Here is a 25,925-nt window from a genome sequence, read left to right as displayed (position 1 = left end):
CCTGCCTTTCCCCAGTGCTCTGCAAGCTCTCCAGGACAACATAGAATCTGGGGCTCTGTGCTTTCTTTCCTTCTGAACAAGTGTTACTGTTTTCTGCACAAAAGCGATTCTGCGAAACAATGTGAACAGGCACAGAGAAGGTGCTATCAGGGAATTCTCTGCCTGCCTTTCCCCAGTGCTCTGCAAGCTCTCCAGGACAACATAGAATCTGGGGCTCTGTGCTTTCTTTCGTTCTGAACAACTGTTACTGTTTTCTGCACAAAAGCGATTCTTGCGAAGCAATGTGAACACGTCTGCTTCCCAGGCACAGAGAAGGTGCTAGCAGGGAATTCTCTGCCTGCCTTTCCCCAGTGCTCTGCAAGCTCTCCAGGACAACATAAAATCTGGGGCTCTGTGCTTTCTTTCCTTCTGAACAAGTGTTACTGTTATCTGCACAAAAGCGATTCTGCGAAGCAATGTGAACAGGCACAGAGAAGGTGCTATCAGGGAATTCTCTGCCTGCCTTTCCCCAGTGCTCTGCAAGCTCTCCAGGACAACATAAAATCTGGGGCTCCGTGCTTTCTTTCCTTCTGAACAAGTGTTACTGTTTTCTGCACAAAAGCGATTCTGCGAAGCAATGTGAACAGGCACAGAGAAGGTGCTAGCAAGGAATTCTCTGCCTGCCTTTCCCCAGTGCTCTGCAAGCTCTCCAGGACAACAGCAAATCTGGGGCTCTGTGCTTTCTTTCGTTCTGAACAACTGTTACTGTTTTCTGCACAAAAGCGATTCTTGCGAAGCAATGTGAACACTTCTGCTTCCCAGGCACAGAGAAGGTGCTAGCAGGGAATTCTCTGCCTGCCTTTCCCTAGTGCTCTGCAAGCTATCCAGGACAACATAAAATCTGGGGCTCTGTGCTTTCTTTCCTTCTGAACAAGTGTTACTGTTTTCTGCAGAAAAGCGATTCTGCGAAACAATGTGAACAGGCACAGAGAAGGTGCTATCAGGGAATTCTCTGCCCGCCTTTCCCCAGTGCTCTGCAAGCTCTCCAGGACAACATAGAATCTGGGGCTCTGTGCTTTCTTTCGTTCTGAACAACTGTTACTGTTTTCTGCACAAAAGCAATTCTTGCGAAGCAATGTGAACACTTCTGCTTCCCAGGCACAGAGAAGGTGCTATCAGGGAATTCTCTGCCTGCCTTTCCCCAGTGCTCTGCAAGCTCTCCAGGACAACATAAAATCTGGGGCTCTGTGCTTTCTTTCCTTCTGAACAAGTGTTAGTGTTTTCTGCACAAAAGCGATTCTGCGAAGCAATGTGAACACTTCTGCTTCCCAGGCACAGAGAAGGTGCTAGCAGGGAATTCTCTGCCTGCCTTTCCCCAGTGCTCTGCAAGCTCTCCAGGACAACATAGAATCTGGGGCTCTGTGCTTTCTTTCGTTCTGAACAAGTGTTACTGTTTTCTGCACAAAAGCGATTCTGCGGAGCAATGTGAACACTTCTGCTTCCCAGGCACAGAGAAGGTGCTAGCAGGGAATTCTCTGCCTGCCTTTCCCCAGTGCTCTGCAAGCTCTCCAGGACAACATAGAATCTGGGGCTCTGTGCTTTCTTTCGTTCTGAACAAGTGTTAGTGTTTTCTGCACAAAAGCGATTCTGCGAAGCAATGTGAACAGGCACAGAGAAGGTGCTAGCAGGGAATTCTCTGCCTGCCTTTCCCCAGTGCTCTGCAAGCTCTCCAGGACAACATAAAATCTGGGGCTCTGTGCTTTCTTTCCTTCTGAACAACTGTTACTGTTTTCTGCACAAAAGCGATTCTTGCGAAGCAATGTGAACACTTCTGCTTCCCAGGCACAGAGAAGGTGCTATCAGGGAATTCTCTGCCTGCCTTTCCCCAGTGCTCTGCAAGCTCTCCAGGACAACATAGAATCTGGGGCTCTGTGCTTTCTTTCCTTCTGAACAAGTGTTACTGTTTTCTGCACAAAAGCGATTCAGCAAAGCAATGTGAACAGGCACAGAGAAGGTGCTATCAGGGAATTCTCTGCCTGCCTTTCCCCAGTGCTCTGCAAGCTCTCCAGGACAACATAAAATCTGGGGCTCTGTGCTTTCTTTCCTTCTGAACAAGTGTTACTGTTTTCTGCACAAAAGCGATTCTGCGAAGCAATGTGAACACTTCTGCTTCCCAGGCACAGAGAAGGTGCTATCAGGGAATTCTCTGCCTGCCTTTCCCCAGTGCTCTGCAAGCTCTCCAGGACAACATAGAATCTGGGGCTCTGTGCTTTCTTTCCTTCTGAACAAGTGTTACTGTTTTCTGCACAAAAGCGATTCTGCGAAGCAATGTGAACAGGCACAGAGAAGGTGCTGTCAGGGAATTCTCTGCCTGCCTTTCCCCAGTGCTCTGCAAGCTCTCCAGGACAACATAAAATCTGGGGCTCTGTGCTTTCTTTCCTTCTGAACAAGTGTTAGTGTGTTCTGCACAAAAGCGATTCTGCGAAACAATGTGAACACTTCTGCTTCCCAGGCACAGAGAAGGTGCTAGCAGGGAATTCTCTGCCTGCCTTTCCCCAGTGCTCTGCAAGCTCTCCAGGACAACATAGAATCTGGGGCTCTGTGCTTTCTTTCGTTCTGAACAACTGTTACTGTTTTCTGCACAAAAGCAATTCTTGCGAAGCAATGTGAACACTTCTGCTTCCCAGGCACAGAGAAGGTGCTAGCAGGGAATTCTCTGCCTGCCTTTCCCTAGTGCTCTGCAAGCTCTCCAGGACAACATAGAATCTGGGGCTCTGTGCTTTCTTTCCTTCTGAACAAGTGTTACTGTTATCTGCACAAAAGCGATTCTGCGAAGCAATGTGAACAGGCACAGAGAAGGTGCTATCAGGGAATTCTCTGCCTGCCTTTCGCCAGTGCTCTGCAAGCTCTCCAGGACAACATAAAATCTGGGGCTCTGTGCTTTCTTTCCTTCTGAACAAGTGTTACTGTTTTCTGCACAAAAGCGATTCTGCGAAGCAATGTGAACAGGCACAGAGAAGGTGCTATCAGGGAATTCTCTGCCTGCCTTTCCCCAGTGCTCTGCAAGCTCTCCAGGACAACATAGAATCTGGGGCTCTGTGCTTTCTTTCGTTCTGAACAACTGTTACTGTTTTCTGCACAAAAGCGATTCTGCGAAGCAATGTGAACAGGCACAGAGAAGGTGCTATCAGGGAATTCTCTGCCTGCCTTTCCCCAGTGCTCTGCAAGCTCTCCAGGACAACATAAAATCTGGGGCTCTGTGCTTTCTTTCCTTCTGAACAAGTGTTACTGTTTTCTGCACAAAAGCGATTCTTGCGAAGCAATGTGAACACTTCTGCTTCGCAGGCACAGAGAAGGTGCTAGCAGGGAATTCTCTGCCTGCCTTTCCCCAGTGCTCTGCAAGCTCTCCAGGACAACATAGAATCTGGGGCTCTGTGCTTTCTTTCCTTCTGAACAAGTGTTACTGTTTTCTGCACAAAAGCGATTCTGCGAAGCAATGTGAACACTTCTGCTTCCCAGGCACAGAGAAGGTGCTAGCAGGGAATTCTCTGCCTGCCTTTCCCCAGTGCTCTGCAAGCTCTCCAGGACAACATAGAATCTGGGGCTCTGTGCTTTCTTTCCTTCTGAACAAGTGTTACTGTTTTCTGCACAAAAGCGATTCTGCGAAACAATGTGAACAGGCACAGAGAAGGTGCTATCAGGGAATTCTCTGCCTGCCTTTCCCCAGTGCTCTGCAAGCTCTCCAGGACAACATAGAATCTGGGGCTCTGTGCTTTCTTTCGTTCTGAACAACTGTTACTGTTTTCTGCACAAAAGCGATTCTTGCGAAGCAATGTGAACACTTCTGCTTCCCAGGCACAGAGAAGGTGCTAGCAGGGAATTCTCTGCCTGCCTTTCCCTAGTGCTCTGCAAGCTCTCCAGGACAACATAAAATCTGGGGCTCTGTGCTTTCTTTCCTTCTGAACAAGTGTTACTGTTTTCTGCAGAAAAGCGATTCTGCGAAACAATGTGAATAGGCACAGAGAAGGTGCTATCAGGGAATTCTCTGCCTGCCTTTCGCCAGTGCTCTGCAAGCTCTCCAGGACAACATAGAATCTGGGGCTCTGTGCTTTCTTTCGTTCTGAACAACTGTTACTGTTTTCTGCACAAAAGCAATTCTTGCGAAGCAATGTGAACACTTCTGCTTCCCAGGCACAGAGAAGGTGCTAGCAGGGAATTCTCTGCCTGCCTTTCCCCAGTGCTCTGCAAGCTCTCCAGGACAACATAAAATCTGGGGCTCTGTGCTTTCTTTCCTTCTGAACAAGTGTTAGTCTTTTCTGCACAAAAGCGATTCTGCGAAGCAATGTGAACAGGCACAGAGAAGGTGCTATCAGGGAATTCTCTGCCTGCCTTTCCCCAGTGCTCTGCAAGCTCTCCAGGACAACATAAAATCTGGGGCTCTGTGCTTTCTTTCCTTCTGAACAAGTGTTACTGTTTTCTGCACAAAAGCGATTCAGCAAAGCAATGTGAACAGGCACAGAGAAGGTGCTAGCAGGGAATTCTCTGCCTGCCTTTCCCCAGTGCTCTGCAAGCTCTCCAGGACAACATAGAATCTGGGGCTCTGTGCTTTCTTTCCTTCTGAACAAGTGTTTCTGTTTTCTGCACAAAAGCGATTCTGCGAAGCAATGTGAACAGGCACAGAGAAGGTGCTAGCAGGGAATTCTCTGCCTGCCTTTCCCCAGTGCTCTGCAAGCTCTCCAGGACAACATAAAATCTGGGGCTCTGTGCTTTCTTTCCTTCTGAACAAGTGTTAGTGTTTTCTGCACAAAAGCGATTCTTGCGAAGCAATGTGAACACTTCTGCTTCCCAGGCACAGAGAAGGTGCTAGCAAGGAATTCTCTGCCTGCCTTTCCCCAGTGCTCTGCAAGCTCTCCAGGACAACATCAAATCTGGGGCTCTGTGCTTTCTTTCCTTCTGAACAAGTGTTACTGTTTTCTGCACAAAAGCGATTCTTGCGAAGCAATGTGAACACTTCTGCTTCCCAGGCACAGAGAAGGTGCTAGCAGGGAATTCTCTGCCTGCCTTTCCCCAGTGCTCTGCAAGCTCTCCAGGACAACATAGAATCTGGGGCTCTGTGCTTTCTTTCGTTCTGAACAACTGTTACTGTTTTCTGCACAAAAGCGATTCTGCGAAGCAATGTGAACAGGCACAGAGAAGATGCTAGCAGGGAATTCTCTGCCTGCCTTTCCCCAGTGCTCTGCAAGCTCTCCAGGACAACATAAAATCTGGGGCTCTGTGCTTTCTTTCCTTCTGAACAAGTGTTACTGTTTTCTGCACAAAAGCGATTCTTGCGAAGCAATGTGAACACTTCTGCTTCGCAGGCACAGAGAAGGTGCTAGCAGGGAATTCTCTGCCTGCCTTTCCCCAGTGCTCTGCAAGCTCTCGAGGACAACATAGAATCTGGGGCTCTGTGCTTTCTTTCCTTCTGAACAAGTGTTACTGTTTTCTGCACAAAAGCGATTCTGCGAAGCAATGTGAACACTTCTGCTTCCCAGGCACAGAGAAGGTGCTAGCAGGGAATTCTCTGCCTGCCTTTCCCCAGTGCTCTGCAAGCTCTCCAGGACAACATAGAATCTGGGGCTCTGTGCTTTCTTTCCTTCTGAACAAGTGTTACTGTTTTCTGCACAAAAGCGATTCTGCGAAACAATGTGAACAGGCACAGAGAAGGTGCTATCAGGGAATTCTCTGCCTGCCTTTCCCCAGTGCTCTGCAAGCTCTCCAGGACAACATAGAATCTGGGGCTCTGTGCTTTCTTTCGTTCTGAACAACTGTTACTGTTTTCTGCACAAAAGCGATTCTTGCGAAGCAATGTGAACACTTCTGCTTCCCAGGCACAGAGAAGGTGCTAGCAGGGAATTCTCTGCCTGCCTTTCCCCAGTGCTCTGCAAGCTCTCCAGGACAACATAAAATCTGGGGCTCTGTGCTTTCTTTCCTTCTGAACAAGTGTTAGTCTTTTCTGCACAAAAGCGATTCTGCGAAGCAATGTGAACAGGCACAGAGAAGGTGCTATCAGGGAATTCTCTGCCTGCCTTTCCCCAGTGCTCTGCAAGCTCTCCAGGACAACATAAAATCTGGGGCTCTGTGCTTTCTTTCCTTCTGAACAAGTGTTACTGTTTTCTGCACAAAAGCGATTCAGCAAAGCAATGTGAACAGGCACAGAGAAGGTGCTAGCAGGGAATTCTCTGCCTGCCTTTCCCCAGTGCTCTGCAAGCTCTCCAGGACAACATAGAATCTGGGGCTCTGTGCTTTCTTTCCTTCTGAACAAGTGTTTCTGTTTTCTGCACAAAAGCGATTCTGCGAAGCAATGTGAACAGGCACAGAGAAGGTGCTAGCAGGGAATTCTCTGCCTGCCTTTCCCCAGTGCTCTGCAAGCTCTCCAGGACAACATAAAATCTGGGGCTCTGTGCTTTCTTTCCTTCTGAACAAGTGTTAGTGTTTTCTGCACAAAAGCGATTCTTGCGAAGCAATGTGAACACTTCTGCTTCCCAGGCACAGAGAAGGTGCTAGCAAGGAATTCTCTGCCTGCCTTTCCCCAGTGCTCTGCAAGCTCTCCAGGACAACATCAAATCTGGGGCTCTGTGCTTTCTTTCCTTCTGAACAAGTGTTACTGTTTTCTGCACAAAAGCGATTCTTGCGAAGCAATGTGAACACTTCTGCTTCCCAGGCACAGAGAAGGTGCTAGCAGGGAATTCTCTGCCTGCCTTTCCCCAGTGCTCTGCAAGCTCTCCAGGACAACATAGAATCTGGGGCTCTGTGCTTTCTTTCGTTCTGAACAACTGTTACTGTTTTCTGCACAAAAGCGATTCTGCGAAGCAATGTGAACAGGCACAGAGAAGGTGCTAGCAGGGAATTCTCTGCCTGCCTTTCCCCAGTGCTCTGCAAGCTCTCCAGGACAACATAAAATCTGGGGCTCTGTGCTTTCTTTCCTTCTGAACAAGTGTTACTGTTTTCTGCACAAAAGCGATTCTTGCGAAGCAATGTGAACACTTCTGCTTCGCAGGCACAGAGAAGGTGCTAGCAGGGAATTCTCTGCCTGCCTTTCCCCAGTGCTCTGCAAGCTCTCGAGGACAACATAGAATCTGGGGCTCTGTGCTTTCTTTCCTTCTGAACAAGTGTTACTGTTTTCTGCACAAAAGCGATTCTGCGAAGCAATGTGAACACTTCTGCTTCCCAGGCACAGAGAAGGTGCTAGCAGGGAATTCTCTGCCTGCCTTTCCCCAGTGCTCTGCAAGCTCTCCAGGACAACATAGAATCTGGGGCTCTGTGCTTTCTTTCCTTCTGAACAAGTGTTACTGTTTTCTGCACAAAAGCGATTCTGCGAAACAATGTGAACAGGCACAGAGAAGGTGCTATCAGGGAATTCTCTGCCTGCCTTTCCCCAGTGCTCTGCAAGCTCTCCAGGACAACATAGAATCTGGGGCTCTGTGCTTTCTTTCGTTCTGAACAACTGTTACTGTTTTCTGCACAAAAGCGATTCTTGCGAAGCAATGTGAACACTTCTGCTTCCCAGGCACAGAGAAGGTGCTAGCAGGGAATTCTCTGCCTGCCTTTCCCCAGTGCTCTGCAAGCTCTCCAGGACAACATAAAATCTGGGGCTCTGTGCTTTCTTTCCTTCTGAACAAGTGTTACTGTTATCTGCACAAAAGCGATTCTGTGAAGCAATGTGAACAGGCACAGAGAAGGTGCTATCAGGGAATTCTCTGCCTGCCTTTCCCCAGTGCTCTGCAAGCTCTCCAGGACAACATCAAATCTGGGGCTCTGTGCTTTCTTTCCTTCTGAACAAGTGTTACTGTTTTCTGCACAAAAGCGATTCTGCGAAGGAATGTGAACAGGCACAGAGAAGGTGCTAGCAAGGAATTCTCTGCCTGCCTTTCCCCAGTGCTCTGCAAGCTCTCCAGGACAACAACAAATCTGGGGCTCTGTGCTTTCTTTCCTTCTGAACAAGTGTTACTGTTTTCTGCAGAAAAGCGATTCTGCGAAACAATGTGAACAGGCACAGAGAAGGTGCTATCAGGGAATTCTCTGCCTGCCTTTCCCCAGTGCTCTGCAAGCTCTCCAGGACAACATAGAATCTGGGGCTCTGTGCTTTCTTTCGTTCTGAACAACTGTTACTGTTTTCTGCACAAAAGCAATTCTTGCGAAGCAATGTGAACACTTCTGCTTCCCAGGCACAGAGAAGGTGCTAGCAGGGAATTCTCTGCCTGCCTTTCCCCAGTGCTCTGCAAGCTCTCCAGGACAACATAGAATCTGGGGCTCTGTGCTTTCTTTCCTTCTGAACAAGTGTTTCTGTTTTCTGCACAAAAGCGATTCTGCGAAGCAATGTGAACAGGCACAGAGAAGGTGCTAGCAGGGAATTCTCTGCCTGCCTTTCCCCAGTGCTCTGCAAGCTCTCCAGGACAACATAAAATCTGGGGCTCTGTGCTTTCTTTCCTTCTGAACAAGTGTTACTGTTTTCTGCACAAAAGCGATTCTGCGAAGCAATGTGAACAGGCACAGAGAAGGTGCTATCAGGGAATTCTCTGCCTGCCTTTCCCCAGTGCTCTGCAAGCTCTCCAGGACAACATAGAATCTGGGGCTCTGTGCTTTCTTTCCTTCTGAACAAGTGTTTCTGTTTTCTGCACAAAAGCGATTCTGCGAAGCAATGTGAACAGGCACAGAGAAGGTGCTAGCAGGGAATTCTCTGCCTGCCTTTCCCCAGTGCTCTGCAAGCTCTCCAGGACAACATAAAATCTGGGGCTCTGTGCTTTCTTTCCTTCTGAACAAGTGTTAGTGTTTTCTGCACAAAAGCGATTCTTGCGAAGCAATGTGAACACTTCTGCTTCCCAGGCACAGAGAAGGTGCTAGCAAGGAATTCTCTGCCTGCCTTTCCCCAGTGCTCTGCAAGCTCTCCAGGACAACAGCAAATCTGGGGCTCTGTGCTTTCTTTCCTTCTGAACAAGTGTTACTGTTTTCTGCACAAAAGCGATTCTTGCGAAGCAATGTGAACACTTCTGCTTCCCAGGCACAGAGAAGGTGCTAGCAGGGAATTCTCTGCCTGCCTTTCCCCAGTGCTCTGCAAGCTCTCCAGGACAACATAGAATCTGGGGCTCTGTGCTTTCTTTCCTTCTGAACAAGTGTTACTGTTTTCTGCACAAAAGCGATTCTGCGAAGCAATGTGAACAGGCACAGAGAAGGTGCTATCAGGGAATTCTCTGCCTGCCTTTCCCCAGTGCTCTGCAAGCTCTCCAGGACAACATAGAATCTGGGGCTCTGTGCTTTCTTTCGTTCTGAACAACTGTTACTGTTTTCTGCACAAAGCGATTCTTGCGAAGCAATGTGAACACTTCTGCTTCCCAGGCACAGAGAAGGTGCTAGCAGGGAATTCTCTGCCTGCCTTTCCCCAGTGCTCTGCAAGCTCTCCAGGACAACATAAAATCTGGGGCTCTGTGCTTTCTTTCGTTCTGAACAAGTGTTACTGTTTTCTGCACAAAAGCGATTCTGCGAAGCAATATGAACAGGCACAGAGAAGGTGCTATCAGGGAATTCTCTGCCTGCCTTTCCCCAGTGCTCTGCAAGCTCTCCAGGACAACATAAAATCTGGGGCTCCGTGCTTTCTTTCCTTCTGAACAAGTGTTACTGTTTTCTGCACAAAAGCGATTCTGCGAAGGAATGTGAACAGGCACAGAGAAGGTGCTAGCAAGGAATTCTCTGCCTGCCTTTCCCCAGTGCTCTGCAAGCTCTCCAGGACAACAGCAAATCTGGGGCTCTGTGCTTTCTTTCGTTCTGAACAACTGTTACTGTTTTCTGCACAAAAGCGATTCTTGCGAAGCAATGTGAACACTTCTGCTTCCCAGGCACAGAGAAGGTGCTAGCAGGGAATTCTCTGCCTGCCTTTCCCTAGTGCTCTGCAAGCTATCCAGGACAACATAAAATCTGGGGCTCTGTGCTTTCTTTCCTTCTGAACAAGTGTTACTGTTTTCTGCAGAAAAGCGATTCTGCGAAACAATGTGAACAGGCACAGAGAAGGTGCTATCAGGGAATTCTCTGCCTGCCTTTCCCCAGTGCTCTGCAAGCTCTCCAGGACAACATAGAATCTGGGGCTCTGTGCTTTCTTTCGTTCTGAACAACTGTTACTGTTTTCTGCACAAAAGCAATTCTTGCGAAGCAATGTGAACACTTCTGCTTCCCAGGCACAGAGAAGGTGCTATCAGGGAATTCTCTGCCTGCCTTTCCCCAGTGCTCTGCAAGCTCTCCAGGACAACATAAAATCTGGGGCTCTGTGCTTTCTTTCCTTCTGAACAAGTGTTAGTCTTTTCTGCACAAAAGCGATTCTGCGAAGCAATGTGAACAGGCACAGAGAAGGTGCTATCAGGGAATTCTCTGCCTGCCTTTCCCCAGTGCTCTGCAAGCTCTCCAGGACAACATAGAATCTGGGGCTCTGTGCTTTCTTTCCTTCTGAACAAGTGTTTCTGTTTTCTGCACAAAAGCGATTCTGCGAAGCAATGTGAACAGGCACAGAGAAGGTGCTAGCAGGGAATTCTCTGCCTGCCTTTCCCCAGTGCTCTGCAAGCTCTCCAGGACAACATAAAATCTGGGGCTCTGTGCTTTCTTTCCTTCTGAACAAGTGTTAGTGTTTTCTGCACAAAAGCGATTCTTGCGAAGCAATGTGAACACTTCTGCTTCCCAGGCACAGAGAAGGTGCTAGCAAGGAATTCTCTGCCTGCCTTTCCCCAGTGCTCTGCAAGCTCTCCAGGACAACAGCAAATCTGGGGCTCTGTGCTTTCTTTCCTTCTGAACAAGTGTTACTGTTTTCTGCACAAAAGCGATTCTTGCGAAGCAATGTGAACACTTCTGCTTCCCAGGCACAGAGAAGGTGCTATCAGGGAATTCTCTGCCTGCCTTTCCCCAGTGCTCTGCAAGCTCTCCAGGACAACATAGAATCTGGGGCTCTGTGCTTTCTTTCCTTCTGAACAAGTGTTACTGTTTTCTGCACAAAAGCGATTCTGCGAAACAATGTGAACAGGCACAGAGAAGGTGCTATCAGGGAATTCTCTGCCTGCCTTTCCCCAGTGCTCTGCAAGCTCTCCAGGACAACATAGAATCTGGGGCTCTGTACTTTCTTTCGTTCTGAACAACTGTTACTGTTTTCTGCACAAAAGCGATTCTTGCGAAGCAATGTGAACACTTCTGCTTCCCAGGCACAGAGAAGGTGCTAGCAGGGAATTCTCTGCCTGCCTTTCCCCAGTGCTCTGCAAGCTCTCCAGGACAACATAAAATCTGGGGCTCTGTGCTTTCTTTCCTTCTGAACAAGTGTTACTGTTATCTGCACAAAAGCGATTCTGCGAAGCAATGTGAACAGGCACAGAGAAGGTGCTATCAGGGAATTCTCTGCCTGCCTTTCCCCAGTGCTCTGCAAGCTCTCCAGGACAACATAAAATCTGGGGCTCCGTGCTTTCTTTCCTTCTGAACAAGTGTTACTGTTTTCTGCACAAAAGCGATTCTGCGAAGCAATGTGAACAGGCACAGAGAAGGTGCTAGCAAGGAATTCTCTGCCTGCCTTTCCCCAGTGCTCTGCAAGCTCTCGAGGACAACATAAAATCTGGGGCTCTGTGCTTTCTTTCCTTCTGAACAACTGTTACTGTTTTCTGCACAAAAGCGATTCTTGCGAAGCAATGTGAACACTTCTGCTTCCCAGGCACAGAGAAGGTGCTAGCAGGGAATTCTCTGCCTGCCTTTCCCTAGTGCTCTGCAAGCTATCCAGGACAACATAAAATCTGGGGCTCTGTGCTTTCTTTCCTTCTGAACAAGTGTTACTGTTTTCTGCAGAAAAGCGATTCTGCGAAACAATGTGAACAGGCACAGAGAAGGTGCTATCAGGGAATTCTCTGCCCGCCTTTCCCCAGTGCTCTGCAAGCTCTCCAGGACAACATAGAATCTGGGGCTCTGTGCTTTCTTTCGTTCTGAACAACTGTTACTGTTTTCTGCACAAAAGCAATTCTTGCGAAGCAATGTGAACACTTCTGCTTCCCAGGCACAGAGAAGGTGCTATCAGGGAATTCTCTGCCTGCCTTTCCCCAGTGCTCTGCAAGCTCTCCAGGACAACATAAAATCTGGGGCTCTGTGCTTTCTTTCCTTCTGAACAAGTGTTAGTGTTTTCTGCACAAAAGCGATTCTGCGAAGCAATGTGAACACTTCTGATTCCCAGGCACAGAGAAGGTGCTAGCAGGGAATTCTCTGCCTGCCTTTCCCCAGTGCTCTGCAAGCTCTCCAGGGCAACATAAAATCTGGGGCTCTGTGCTTTCTTTCCTTCTGAACAAGTGTTACTGTTTTATGCACAAAAGCGATTCTTGCGAAGCGATGTGAACACTTCTGCTTCCCAGGCACAGAGAAGGTGCTAGCAAGGAATTCTCTGCCTGCCTTTCCCCAGTGCTCTGCAAGCTCTCCAGGACAACATAGAATCTGGGGCTCTGTGCTTTCTTTCGTTCTGAACAAGTGTTACAGTTTTCTGCACAAAAGCGATTCTGCGAAGCAATGTGAACACTTCTGCTTCCCAGGCACAGAGAAGGTGCTAGCAGGGAATTCTCTGCCTGCCTTTCCCCAGTGCTCTGCAAGCTCTCCAGGACAACATAGAATCTGGGGCTCTGTGCTTTCTTTCGTTCTGAACAACTGTTACTGTTTTCTGCACAAAAGCGATTCTTGCGAAGCAATGTGAACACTTCTGCTTCCCAGGCACAGAGAAGGTGCTAGCAGGGAATTCTCTGCCTGCCTTTCCCCAGTGCTCTGCAAGCTCTCCAGGACAACATAAAATCTGGGGCTCTGTGCTTTCTTTCCTTCTGAACAAGTGTTACTGTTTTCTGCACAAAAGCGATTCTGCGAGGCAATGTGAACAGGCACAGAGAAGGTGCTATCAGGGAATTCTCTGCCTGCCTTTCCCCAGTGCTCTGCAAGCTCTCCAGGACAACATAAAATCTGGGGCTCCGTGCTTTCTTTCCTTCTGAACAAGTGTTACTGTTTTCTGCACAAAAGCGATTCTGCGAAGCAATGTGAACAGGCACAGAGAAGGTGCTAGCAAGGAATTCTCTGCCTGCCTTTCCCCAGTGCTCTGCAAGCTCTCCAGGACAACAGCAAATCTGGGGCTCTGTGCTTTCTTTCGTTCTGAACAACTGTTACTGTTTTCTGCACAAAAGCGATTCTTGCGAAGCAATGTGAACACTTCTGCTTCCCAGGCACAGAGAAGGTGCTAGCAGGGAATTCTCTGCCTGCCTTTCCCTAGTGCTCTGCAAGCTATCCAGGACAACATAAAATCTGGGGCTCTGTGCTTTCTTTCCTTCTGAACAAGTGTTACTGTTTTCTGCAGAAAAGCGATTCTGCGAAACAATGTGAACAGGCACAGAGAAGGTGCTATCAGGGAATTCTCTGCCCGCCTTTCCCCAGTGCTCTGCAAGCTCTCCAGGACAACATAGAATCTGGGGCTCTGTGCTTTCTTTCGTTCTGAACAAGTGTTACTGTTTTCTGCACAAAAGCAATTCTTGCGAAGCAATGTGAACACTTCTGCTTCCCAGGCACAGAGAAGGTGCTATCAGGGAATTCTCTGCCTGCCTTTCCCCAGTGCTCTGCAAGCTCTCCAGGACAACATAAAATCTGGGGCTCTGTGCTTTCTTTCCTTCTGAACAAGTGTTACTGTTTTCTGCACAAAAGCGATTCAGCAAAGCAATGTGAACAGGCACAGAGAAGGTGCTATCAGGGAATTCTCTGCCTGCCTTTCCCCAGTGCTCTGCAAGCTCTCCAGGACAACATAAAATCTGGGGCTCTGTGCTTTCTTTCCTTCTGAACAAGTGTTACTGTTTTCTGCACAAAAGCGATTCTGCGAAGCAATGTGAACACTTCTGCTTCCCAGGCACAGAGAAGGTGCTAGCAAGGAATTCTCTGCCTGCCTTTCCCCAGTGCTCTGCAAGCTCTCCAGGACAACATAAAATCTGGGGCTCTGTGCTTTCTTTCCTTCTGAACAAGTGTTTCTGTTTTCTGCACAAAAGCGATTCTGCGAAGCAATGTGAACAGGCACAGAGAAGGTGCTAGCAGGGAATTCTCTGCCTGCCTTTCCCCAGTGCTCTGCAAGCTCTCCAGGACAACATAAAATCTGGGGCTCTGTGCTTTCTTTCGTTCTGAACAACTGTTACTGTTTTCTGCACAAAAGCGATTCTTGCGAAGCAATGTGAACACTTCTGCTTCCCAGGCACAGAGAAGGTGCTAGCAGGGAATTCTCTGCCTGCCTTTCCCCAGTGCTCTGCATGCTGTCCAGGGCAACATAGAATCTGGGGCTCTGTGCTTTCTTTCCTTCTGAACAAGTGTTAGTGTTTTCTGCACAAAAGCGATTCTTGCGAAGCGATGTGAACACTTCTGCTTCCCAGGCACAGAGAAGGTGCTAGCAAGGAATTCTCTGCCTGCCTTTCCCCAGTGCTCTGCAAGCTCTCCAGGACAACATAGAATCTGGGGCTCTGTGCTTTCTTTCGTTCTGAACAAGTGTTACTGTTTTCTGCACAAAAGCGATTCTGCGAAGCAATGTGAACACTTCTGCTTCCCAGGCACAGAGAAGGTGCTAGCAGGGAATTCTCTGCCTGCCTTTCCCCAGTGCTCTGCAAGCTCTCCAGGACAACAGCAAATCTGGGGCTCTGTTCTTTCTTTCGTTCTGAACAAGTGTTACTGTTTTCTGCACAAAAGCGATTCTGCGAAGCAATGTGAACAGGCACAGAGAAGGTGCTAGCAGGGAATTCTCTGCCTGCCTTTCCCCAGTGCTCTGCAAGCTCTCGAGGACAACATAAAATCTGGGGCTCTGTGCTTTCTTTCCTTCTGAACAAGTGTTACTGTTTTCTGCAGAAAAGCGATTCTGCGAAGCAATGTGAACAGGCACAGAGAAGGTGCTAGCAGGGAATTCTCTGCCTGCCTTTCCCCAGTGCTCTGCAAGCTCTCCAGGGCAACATAAAATCTGGGGCTCTGTGCTTTCTTTCCTTCTGAACAAGTGTTACTGTTTTCTGCACAAAAGCGATTCTGCGAAGCAATGTGAACACTTCTGCTTCCCAGGCACAGAGAAGGTGCTATCAGGGAATTCTCTGCCTGCCTTTCCCCAGTGCTCTGCAAGCTCTCCAGGACAACATAAAATCTGGGGCTCTGTGCTTTCTTTCCTTCTGAACAAGTGTTACTGTTTTCTGCACAAAAGCGATTCTGCGAAGCAATGTGAACACTTCTGCTTCCCAGGCACAGAGAAGGTGCTAGCAAGGAATTCTCTGCCTGCCTTTCCCCAGTGCTCTGCAAGCTCTCCAGGACAACATAAAATCTGGGGCTCTGTGCTTTCTTTCCTTCTGAACAAGTGTTTCTGTTTTCTGCACAAAAGCGATTCTGCGAAGCAATGTGAACAGGCACAGAGAAGGTGCTAGCAGGGAATTCTCTGCCTGCCTTTCCCCAGTGCTCTGCAAGCTCTCCAGGACAACATAAAATCTGGGGCTCTGTGCTTTCTTTCGTTCTGAACAACTGTTACTGTTTTCTGCACAAAAGCGATTCTTGCGAAGCAATGTGAACACTACTGCTTCCCAGGCACAGAGAAGGTGCTAGCAGGGAATTCTCTGCCTGCCTTTCCCCAGTGCTCTGCAAGCTGTCCAGGGCAACATAGAATCTGGGGCTCTGTGCTTTCTTTCCTTCTGAACAAGTGTTAGTGTTTTCTGCACAAAAGCGGTTCTTGCGAAGCGATGTGAACACTTCTGCTTCCCAGGCACAGAGAAGGTGCTAGCAAGGAATTCTCTGCCTGCCTTTCCCCAGTGCTCTGCAAGCTCTCCAGGACAACATAGAATCTGGGGCTCTGTGCTTTCTTTCGTTCTGAACAAGTGTTACTGTTTTCTGCACAAAAGCGATTCTGCGAAGCAATGTGAACACTTCTGCTTCCCAGGCACAGAGAAGGTGCTAGCAGGGAATTCTCTGCCTGCCTTTCCCCAGTGCTCTGCAAGCTCTCCAGGACAACAGCAAATCTGGGGCTCTGTTCTTTCTTTCGTTCTGAACAAGTGTTACTGTTTTCTGCACAAAAGCGATTCTGCGAAGCAATGTGAACAGGCACAGAGAAGGTGCTAGCAGGGAATTCTCTGCCTGCCTTTCCCCAGTGCTCTGCAAGCTCTCGAGGACAACATAAAATCTGGGGCTCTGTGCTTTCTTTCCTTCTGAACAAGTGTTAGTGTTTTCTGCACAAAAGCGATTCTTGCGAAGCAATGTGAACAGGCACAGAGAAGGTGCTAGCAGGGAATTCTCTGCCTGCCTTTCCCCAGTGCTCTGCAAGCTCTCCAGGACAACATAAAATCTGGGGCTCTGTGCTTTCTTTCCTTCTGAACAAGTGTTACTGTTTTCTGCACAAAAGCGATTCTGCGAAGCAATGTGAACACTTCTGCTTCCCAGGCACAGAGAAGGTGCTATCAGGGAATTCTCTGCCTGCCTTTCCCCAGTGCTCTGCAAGCTCTCCAGGGCAACATAGAATCTGGGGCTCTGTGCTTTCTTTCCTTCTGAACAAGTGTTAGTGTTTTCTGCACAAAAGCGATTCTGCGAAGCGATGTGAACACTTCTGCTTCCCAGGCACAGAGAAGGTGCTATGAGGGAATTCTCTGCCTGCCTTTCCCCAGTGCTCTGCAAGCTCTCCAGGACAACATAGAATCTGGGGCTCTGTGCTTTCTTTCTTCTGAACAAGTGTTACTGTTTTCTGCACAAAAGCGATTCTGCGAAACAATGTGAACAGGCACAGAGAAGGTGCTATCAGGGAATTCTCTGCCTGCCTTTCCCCAGTGCTCTGCAAGCTCTCCAGGACAACATAAAATCTGGGGCTCTGTGCTTTCTTTCCTTCTGAACAAGTGTTACTGTTATCTGCACAAAAGCGATTCTGCGAAGCAATGTGAACAGGCACAGAGAAGGTGCTATCAGGGAATTCTCTGCCTGCCTTTCCCCAGTGCTCTGCAAGCTCTCCAGGACAACATAAAATCTGGGGCTCTGTGCTTTCTTTCCTTCTGAACAAGTGTTAGTGTGTTCTGCACAAAAGCGATTCTGCGAAACAATGTGAACACTTCTGCTTCCCAGGCACAGAGAAGGTGCTAGCAGGGAATTCTCTGCCTGCCTTTCCCCAGTGCTCTGCAAGCTCTCCAGGACAACATAAAATCTGGGGCTCTGTGCTTTCTTTCCTTCTGAACAAGTGTTACTGTTATCTGCACAAAAGCGATTCTGCGAAGCAATGTGAACAGGCACAGAGAAGGTGCTATCAGGGAATTCTCTGCCTGCCTTTCCCCAGTGCTCTGCAAGCTCTCCAGGACAACATAAAATCTGGGGGTCTGTGCTTTCTTTCCTTCTGAACAAGTGTTACTGTTTTCTGCACAAAAGCGATTCTGCGAAGCAATGTGAACAGGCACAGAGAAGGTGCTATCAGGGAATTCTCTGCCTGCCTTTCCCCAGTGCTCTGCAAGCTCTCCAGGACAACATAGAATCTGGGGCTCTGTGCTTTCTTTCGTTCTGAACAACTGTTACGGTTTTCTGCACAAAAGCAATTCTTGCGAAGCAATGTGAACACTTCTGCTTCCCAGGCACAGAGAAGGTGCTATCAGGGAATTCTCTGCCTGCCTTCCCTAGTGCTCTGCAAGCTCTCCAGGACAACATAGAATCTGGGGCTCTGTGCTTTCTTTCCTTCTGAACAAGTGTTACTGTTATCTGCACAAAAGCGATTCTGCGAAGCAATGTGAACAGGCACAGAGAAGGTGCTAGCAGGGAATTCTCTGCCTGCCTTTCCCCAGTGCTCTGCAAGCTCTCCAGGACAACATAAAATCTGGGGCTCTGTGCTTTCTTTCCTTCTGAACAAGTGTTACTGTTTTCTGTACAAAAGCGATTCTGCAAAGCAATGTGAACAGGCACAGAGAAGGTGCTATCAGGGAATTCTCTGCCTGCCTTTCCCCAGTGCTCTGCAAGCTCTCCAGGACAACATAAAATCTGGGGCTCTGTGCTTTCTTTCCTTCTGAACAAGTGTTACTGTTTTCTGCACAAAAGCGATTCTGCGAAGCAATGTGAACAGGCACAGAGAAGGTGCTAGCAGGGAATTCTCTTCCTGCCTTTCCCCAGTGCTCTGCAAGCTCTCCAGGACAACAGCAAATCTGGGGCTCTGTGCTTTCTTTCGTTCTGAACAACTGTTACTGTTTTCTGCACAAAAGCGATTCTTGCGAAGCAATGTGAACACTTCTGCTTCCCAGGCACAGAGAAGGTGCTAGCAGGGAATTCTCTGCCTGCCTTTCCCTAGTGCTCTGCAAGCTATCCAGGACAACATAAAATCTGGGGCTCTGTGCTTTCTTTCCTTCTGAACAAGTGTTACTGTTTTCTGCAGAAAAGCGATTCTGCGAAACAATGTGAACAGGCACAGAGAAGGTGCTATCAGGGAATTCTCTGCCTGCCTTTCCCCAGTGCTCTGCAAGCTCTCCAGGACAACATAGAATCTGGGGCTCTGTGCTTTCTTTCGTTCTGAACAACTGTTAATGTTTTCTGCACAAAAGCAATTCTTGCGAAGCAATGTGGACACTTCTGCTTCCCAGGCACAGAGAAGGTGCTATCAGGGAATTCTCTGCCTGCCTTTCCCCAGTGCTCTGCAAGCTCTCCAGGACAACATAAAATCTGGGGCTCTGTGCTTTCTTTCCTTCTGAACAAGTGTTAGTGTTTTCTGCACAAAAGCGATTCAGCGAAGCAATGTGAACAGGCACAGAGAAGGTGCTAGCAGGGAATTCTCTGCCTGCCTTTCCCCAGTGCTCTGCAAGCGCTCCAGGACAACATAAAATCTGGGGCTCTGTGCTTTCTTTCCTTCTGAACAAGTGTTACTGTTTTCTGCACAAAAGCGATTCTTGCGAAGCAATGTGAACACTTCTGTTTCCCAGGCACAGAGAAGGTGCTAGCAAGGAATTCTCTGCCTGCCTTTCCCCAGTGCTCTGCAAGCTCTCCAGGACAACATAAAATCTGGGGCTCTGTTCTTTCTTTCCTTCTGAACAAGTGTTTCTGTTTTCTGCACAAAAGCGATTCTGCGAAGCAATGTGAACAGGCACAGAGAAGGTGCTATCAGGGAATTCTCTGCCTGCCTTTCCCCAGTGCTCTGCAAGCTCTCCAGGACAACATAGAATCTGGGGCTCTGTGCTTTCTTTCCTTCTGAACAAGTGTTACTGTTTTCTGCACAAAAGCGATTCTGCGAAGCAATGTGAACACTTCTGCTTCCCAGGCACAGAGAAGGTGCTAGCAAGGAATTCTCTGCCTGCCTTTCCCCAGTGCTCTGCAAGCTCTCCAGGACAACATAAAATCTGGGGCTCTGTGCTTTCTTTCCTTCTGAACAAGTGTTTCTGTTTTCTGCACAAAAGCGATTCTGCGAAGCAATGTGAACAGGCACAGAGAAGGTGCTAGCAGGGAATTCTCTGCCTGCCTTTCCCCAGTGCTCTGCAAGCTCTCCAGGACAACATAAAATCTGGGGCTCTGTGCTTTCTTTCCTTCTGAACAAGTGTTAGAGTTTTCTGCACAAAAGCGATTCTTGCGAAGCAATGTGAACACTTCTGCTTCCCAGGCACAGAGAAGGTGCTAGCAAGGAATTCTCTGCCTGCCTTTCCCCAGTGCTCTGCAAGCTCTCCAGGACAACATAGAATCTGGGGCTCTGTGCTTTCTTTCCTTCTGAACAAGTGTTACTGTTTTCTGCACAAAAGCGATTCTGCGAAGCAATGTGAACAGGCACAGAGAAGGTGCTAGCAGGGAATTCTCTGCCTGCCTTTCCCCAGTGCTCTGCAAGCTGTCCAGGACAACATAGAATCTGGGGCTCTGTGCTTTCTTTCCTTCTGAACAAGTGTTACAGTTTTCTGCACAAAAGCGATTCTGCGAAGCAATGTGAACAGGCACAGAGAAGGTGCTAGCAGGGAATTCTCTGCCTGCCTTTCCCCAGTGCTCTGCAAGCTGTCCAGGACAACATAGAATCTGGGGCTCTGTGCTTTCTTTCCTTCTGAACAAGTGTTACTGTTTTCTGCACAAAAGCGATTCTTGCGAAGCAATGTGAACACTTCTGCTTCCCAGGCACAGAGAAGGTGCTATCAGGGAATTCTCTGCCTGCCTTTCCCCAGTGCTCTGCAAGCTCTCCAGGACAACATAGAATCTGGGGCTCTGTGCTTTCTTTCCTTCTGAACAATTGTTACTGTTTTCTGCACAAAAGCGATTCAGCAAAGCAATGTGAACAGGCACAGAGAAGGTGCTATCAGGGAATTCTCTGCCTGCCTTTCCCCAGTGCTCTGCAAGCTCTCCAGGACAACATAAAATCTGGGGCTCTGTGCTTTCTTTCCTTCTGAACAAGTGTTACTGTTTTCTGCACAAAAGCGATTCTTGCGAAGCAATGTGAACACTTCTGCTTCCCAGGCACAGAGAAGGTGCTATCAGGGAATTCTCTGCCTGCCTTTCCCCAGTGCTCTGCAAGCTCTCCAGGACAACATAGAATCTGGGGCTCTGTGCTTTCTTTCCTTCTGAACAAGTGTTACTGTTTTCTGCACAAAAGCGATTCTGCGAAGCAATGTGAACACTTCTGCTTCCCAGGCACAGAGAAGGTGCTAGCAGGGAATTCTCTGCCTGCCTTTCCCCAGTGCTCTGCAAGCTCTCCAGGACAACATAAAATCTGGGGCTCTGTGCTTTCTTTCCTTCTGAACAAGTGTTACTGTTTTCTGCACAAAAGCGATTCTGCGAAGCAATGTGAACAGGCACAGAGAAGGTTCTAGCAGGGAATTCTCTGCCTGCCTTTCCCCAGTGCTCTGCAAGCTCTCCAGGACAACATAGAATCTGGGGCTCTGTGCTTTCTTTCATTCTGAACAAGTGTTACTGTTTTCTGCACAAAAGCGATTCTGCGAAGCAATGTGAACACTTCTGATTCCCAGGCACAGAGAAGGTGCTAGCAGGGAATTCTCTGCCTGCCTTTCCCCAGTGCTCTGCAAGCTCTCCAGGACAAGAGCAAATCTGGGGCTCTGTGCTTTCTTTCGTTCTGAACAAGTGTTAGTGTTTTCTGCACAAAAGCGATTCTGCAAGGCAATGTGAACAGGCACAGAGAAGGTGCTAGCAGGGAATTCTCTGCCTGCCTTTCCCCAGTGCTCTGCAAGCTCTCCAGGACAACATAAAATCTGGGGCTCTGTGCTTTCTTTCCTTCTGAACAAGTGTTAGTGTTTTCTGCACAAAAGCGATTCTTGCGAAGCAATGTGAACACTTCTGCTTCCCAGGCACAGAGAAGGTGCTAGCAAGGAATTCTCTGCCTGCCTTTCCCCAGTGCTCTGCAAGCTCTCCAGGACAACAGCAAATCTGGGGCTCTGTGCTTTCTTTCCTTCTGAACAAGTGTTAGTGTTTTCTGCACAAAAGCGATTCTGCGAAGCAATGTGAACAGGCACATAGAAGGTGCTAGCAGGGAATTCTCTGCCTGCCTTTCCCCAGTGCTCTGCAAGCTCTCCAGGACAACATAAAATCTGGGACTCTGTGCTTTCTTTCCTTCTGAACAAGTGTTAGTGTTATCTGCACAAAAGCGATACTTGCGAAGCGATGTGAACACTTCTGCTTCCCAGGCACAGAGAAGGTGCTAGCAAGGAATTCTCTGCCTGCCTTTCCCCAGTGCTGTGCAAGCTCTCCAGGACAACAGCAAATCTGGGGCTCTGTGCTTTCTTTCGTTCTGAACAAGTGTTACTGTTTTCTGCACAAAAGCGATTCTGCAAGGCAATGTGAACAGGCACAGAGAAGGTGCTAGCAGGGAATTCTCTGCCTGCCTTTCCCCAGTGCTCTGCAAGCTCTCCAGGACAACATAAAATCTGGGGCTCTGTGCTTTCTTTCCTTCTGAACAAGTGTTAGTGTTTTCTGCACAAAAGCGATTCTTGCGAAGCAATGTGAACACTTCTGCTTCCCAGGCACAGAGAAGGTGCTAGCAAGGAATTCTCTGCCTGCCTTTCCCCAGTGCTCTGCAAGCTCTCCAGGACAACAGCAAATCTGGGGCTCTGTGCTTTCTTTCCTTCTGAACAAGTGTTACTGTTTTCTGCACAAAAGCGATTCTGCGAAGCAATGTGAACAGGCACAGAGAAGGTGCTAGCAGGGAATTCTCTGCCTGCCTTTCCCCAGTGCTCTGCAAGCTCTCCAGGACAACATAAAATCTGGGGCTCTGTGCTTTCTTTCCTTCTGAACAAGTGTTACTGTTTTCTGCACAAAAGCGATTCTTGCGAAGCAATGTGAACACTTCTGCTTCCCAGGCACAGAGAAGGTGCTAGCAGGGAATTCTCTGCCTGCCTTTCCCCAGTGCTCTGCAAGCTCTCCAGGACAACATAAAATCTGGGGCTCTGTGCTTTCTTTCCTTCTGAACAAGTGTTACTGTTTTCTGCACAAAAGCGATTCTGCGAAGCAATGTGAACAGGCACAGAGCAGGTGCTAGCAGGGAATTCTCTGCCTGCCTTTCCCCAGTGCTCTGCAAGCTCTCCAGGACAACATAAAATCTGGGGCTCTGTGCTTTCTTTCCTTCTGAACAAGTGTTAGTGTTTTCTGCACAAAAGCGATTCTTGCGAAGCAATGTGAACACTTCTGCTTCCCAGGCACAGAGAAGGTGCTAGCAAGGAATTCTCTGCCTGCCTTTCCCCAGTGCTCTGCAAGCTCTCCAGGACAACAGCAAATCTGGGGCTCTGTGCTTTCTTTCCTTCTGAACAAGTGTTAGTGTTTTCTGCACAAAAGCGATTCTGCGAAGCAATGTGAACAGGCACATAGAAGGTGCTAGCAGGGAATTCTCTGCCTGCCTTTCCCCAGTGCTCTGCAAGCTCTCCAGGACAACATAAAATCTGGGACTCTGTGCTTTCTTTCCTTCTGAACAAGTGTTAGTGTTATCTGCACAAAAGCGATACTTGCGAAGCGATGTGAACACTTCTGCTTCCCAGGCACAGAGAAGGTGCTAGCAAGGAATTCTCTGCCTGCCTTTCCCCAGTGCTGTGCAAGCTCTCCAGGACAACAGCAAATCTGGGGCTCTGTGCTTTCTTTCGTTCTGAACAAGTGTTACTGTTTTCTGCACAAAAGCGATTCTGCAAGGCAATGTGAACAGGCACAGAGAAGGTGCTAGCAGGGAATTCTCTGCCTGCCTTTCCCCAGTGCTCTGCAAGCTCTCCAGGACAACATAAAATCTGGGGCTCTGTGCTTTCTTTCCTTCTGAACAAGTGTTAGTGTTTTCTGCACAAAAGCGATTCTTGCGAAGCAATGTGAACACTTCTGCTTCCCAGGCACAGAGAAGGTGCTAGCAAGGAATTCTCTGCCTGCCTTTCCCCAGTGCTCTGCAAGCTCTCCAGGACAACAGCAAATCTGGGGCTCTGTGCTTTCTTTCCTTCTGAACAAGTGTTACTGTTTTCTGCACAAAAGCGATTCTGCGAAGCAATGTGAACAGGCACAGAGAAGGTGCTAGCAGGGAATTCTCTGCCTGCCTTTCCCCAGTGCTCTGCAAGCTCTCCAGGACAACATAAAATCTGGGGCTCTGTGCTTTCTTTCCTTCTGAACAAGTGTTACTGTTTTCTGCACAAAAGCGATTCTTGCGAAGCAATGTGAACACTTCTGCTTCCCAGGCACAGAGAAGGTGCTAGCAGGGAATTCTCTGCCTGCCTTTCCCCAGTGCTCTGCAAGCTCTCCAGGACAACATAAAATCTGGGGCTCTGTGCTTTCTTTCCTTCTGAACAAGTGTTACTGTTTTCTGCACAAAAGCGATTCTGCGAAGCAATGTGAACAGGCACAGAGCAGGTGCTAGCAGGGAATTCTCTGCCTGCCTTTCCCCAGTGCTCTGCAAGCTGTCCAGGACAACATAGAATCTGGGGCTCTGTGCTTTCTTTCCTTCTGAACAAGTGTTACAGTTTTCTGCACAAAAGCGATTCTGCGAAGCAATGTGAACAGGCACAGAGAAGGTGCTAGCAGGGAATTCTCTGCCTGCCTTTCCCCAGTGCTCTGCAAGCTCTCCAGGACAACATAAAATCTGGGGCTCTGTGCTTTCTTTCGTTCTGAACAACTGTTACTGTTTTCTGCACAAAAGCGATTCTTGCGAAGCAATGTGAACACTTCTGCTTCCCAGGCACAGAGAAGGTGCTATCAGGGAATTCTCTGCCTGCCTTTCCCCAGTGCTCTGCAAGCTCTCCAGGACAACATAGAATCTGGGGCTCTGTGCTTTCTTTCCTTCTGAACAAGTGTTACTGTTTTCTGCACAAAAGCGATTCAGCAAAGCAATGTGAACAGGCACAGAGAAGGTGCTAGCAAGGAATTCTCTGCCTGCCTTTCCCCAGTGCTCTGCAAGCTCTCCAGGGCAACATAAAATCTGGGGCTCTGTGCTTTCTTTCCTTCTGAACAAGTGTTACTGTTTTATGCACAAAAGCGATTCTTGCGAAGCGATGTGAACACTTCTGCTTCCCAGGCACAGAGAAGGTGCTAGCAAGGAATTCTCTGCCTGCCTTTCCCCAGTGCTCTGCAAGCTCTCCAGGACAACATAGAATCTGGGGCTCTGTGCTTTCTTTCGTTCTGAACAAGTGTTACAGTTTTCTGCACAAAAGCGATTCTGCGAAGCAATGTGAACACTTCTGCTTCCCAGGCACAGAGAAGGTGCTAGCAGGGAATTCTCTGCCTGCCTTTCCCCAGTGCTCTGCAAGCTCTCCAGGACAACATAGAATCTGGGGCTCTGTGCTTTCTTTCGTTCTGAACAACTGTTACTGTTTTCTGCACAAAAGCGATTCTTGCGAAGCAATGTGAACACTTCTGCTTCCCAGGCACAGAGAAGGTGCTAGCAGGGAATTCTCTGCCTGCCTTTCCCCAGTGCTCTGCAAGCTCTCCAGGACAACATAAAATCTGGGGCTCTGTGCTTTCTTTCCTTCTGAACAAGTGTTACTGTTTTCTGCACAAAAGCGATTCTGCGAGGCAATGTGAACAGGCACAGAGAAGGTGCTATCAGGGAATTCTCTGCCTGCCTTTCCCCAGTGCTCTGCAAGCTCTCCAGGACAACATAAAATCTGGGGCTCCGTGCTTTCTTTCCTTCTGAACAAGTGTTACTGTTTTCTGCACAAAAGCGATTCTGCGAAGCAATGTGAACAGGCACAGAGAAGGTGCTAGCAAGGAATTCTCTGCCTGCCTTTCCCCAGTGCTCTGCAAGCTCTCCAGGACAACAGCAAATCTGGGGCTCTGTGCTTTCTTTCGTTCTGAACAACTGTTACTGTTTTCTGCACAAAAGCGATTCTTGCGAAGCAATGTGAACACTTCTGCTTCCCAGGCACAGAGAAGGTGCTAGCAGGGAATTCTCTGCCTGCCTTTCCCTAGTGCTCTGCAAGCTATCCAGGACAACATAAAATCTGGGGCTCTGTGCTTTCTTTCCTTCTGAACAAGTGTTACTGTTTTCTGCAGAAAAGCGATTCTGCGAAACAATGTGAACAGGCACAGAGAAGGTGCTATCAGGGAATTCTCTGCCCGCCTTTCCCCAGTGCTCTGCAAGCTCTCCAGGACAACATAGAATCTGGGGCTCTGTGCTTTCTTTCGTTCTGAACAAGTGTTACTGTTTTCTGCACAAAAGCAATTCTTGCGAAGCAATGTGAACACTTCTGCTTCCCAGGCACAGAGAAGGTGCTATCAGGGAATTCTCTGCCTGCCTTTCCCCAGTGCTCTGCAAGCTCTCCAGGACAACATAAAATCTGGGGCTCTGTGCTTTCTTTCCTTCTGAACAAGTGTTACTGTTTTCTGCACAAAAGCGATTCAGCAAAGCAATGTGAACAGGCACAGAGAAGGTGCTATCAGGGAATTCTCTGCCTGCCTTTCCCCAGTGCTCTGCAAGCTCTCCAGGACAACATAAAATCTGGGGCTCTGTGCTTTCTTTCCTTCTGAACAAGTGTTACTGT

This window comes from Strix aluco, chromosome 12, assembly GCF_031877795.1.
Source record: "Strix aluco isolate bStrAlu1 chromosome 12, bStrAlu1.hap1, whole genome shotgun sequence".
NCBI lineage: Eukaryota > Metazoa > Chordata > Aves > Strigiformes > Strigidae > Strix > Strix aluco.
Note: the sequence above shows the minus strand (reverse complement) of the source record.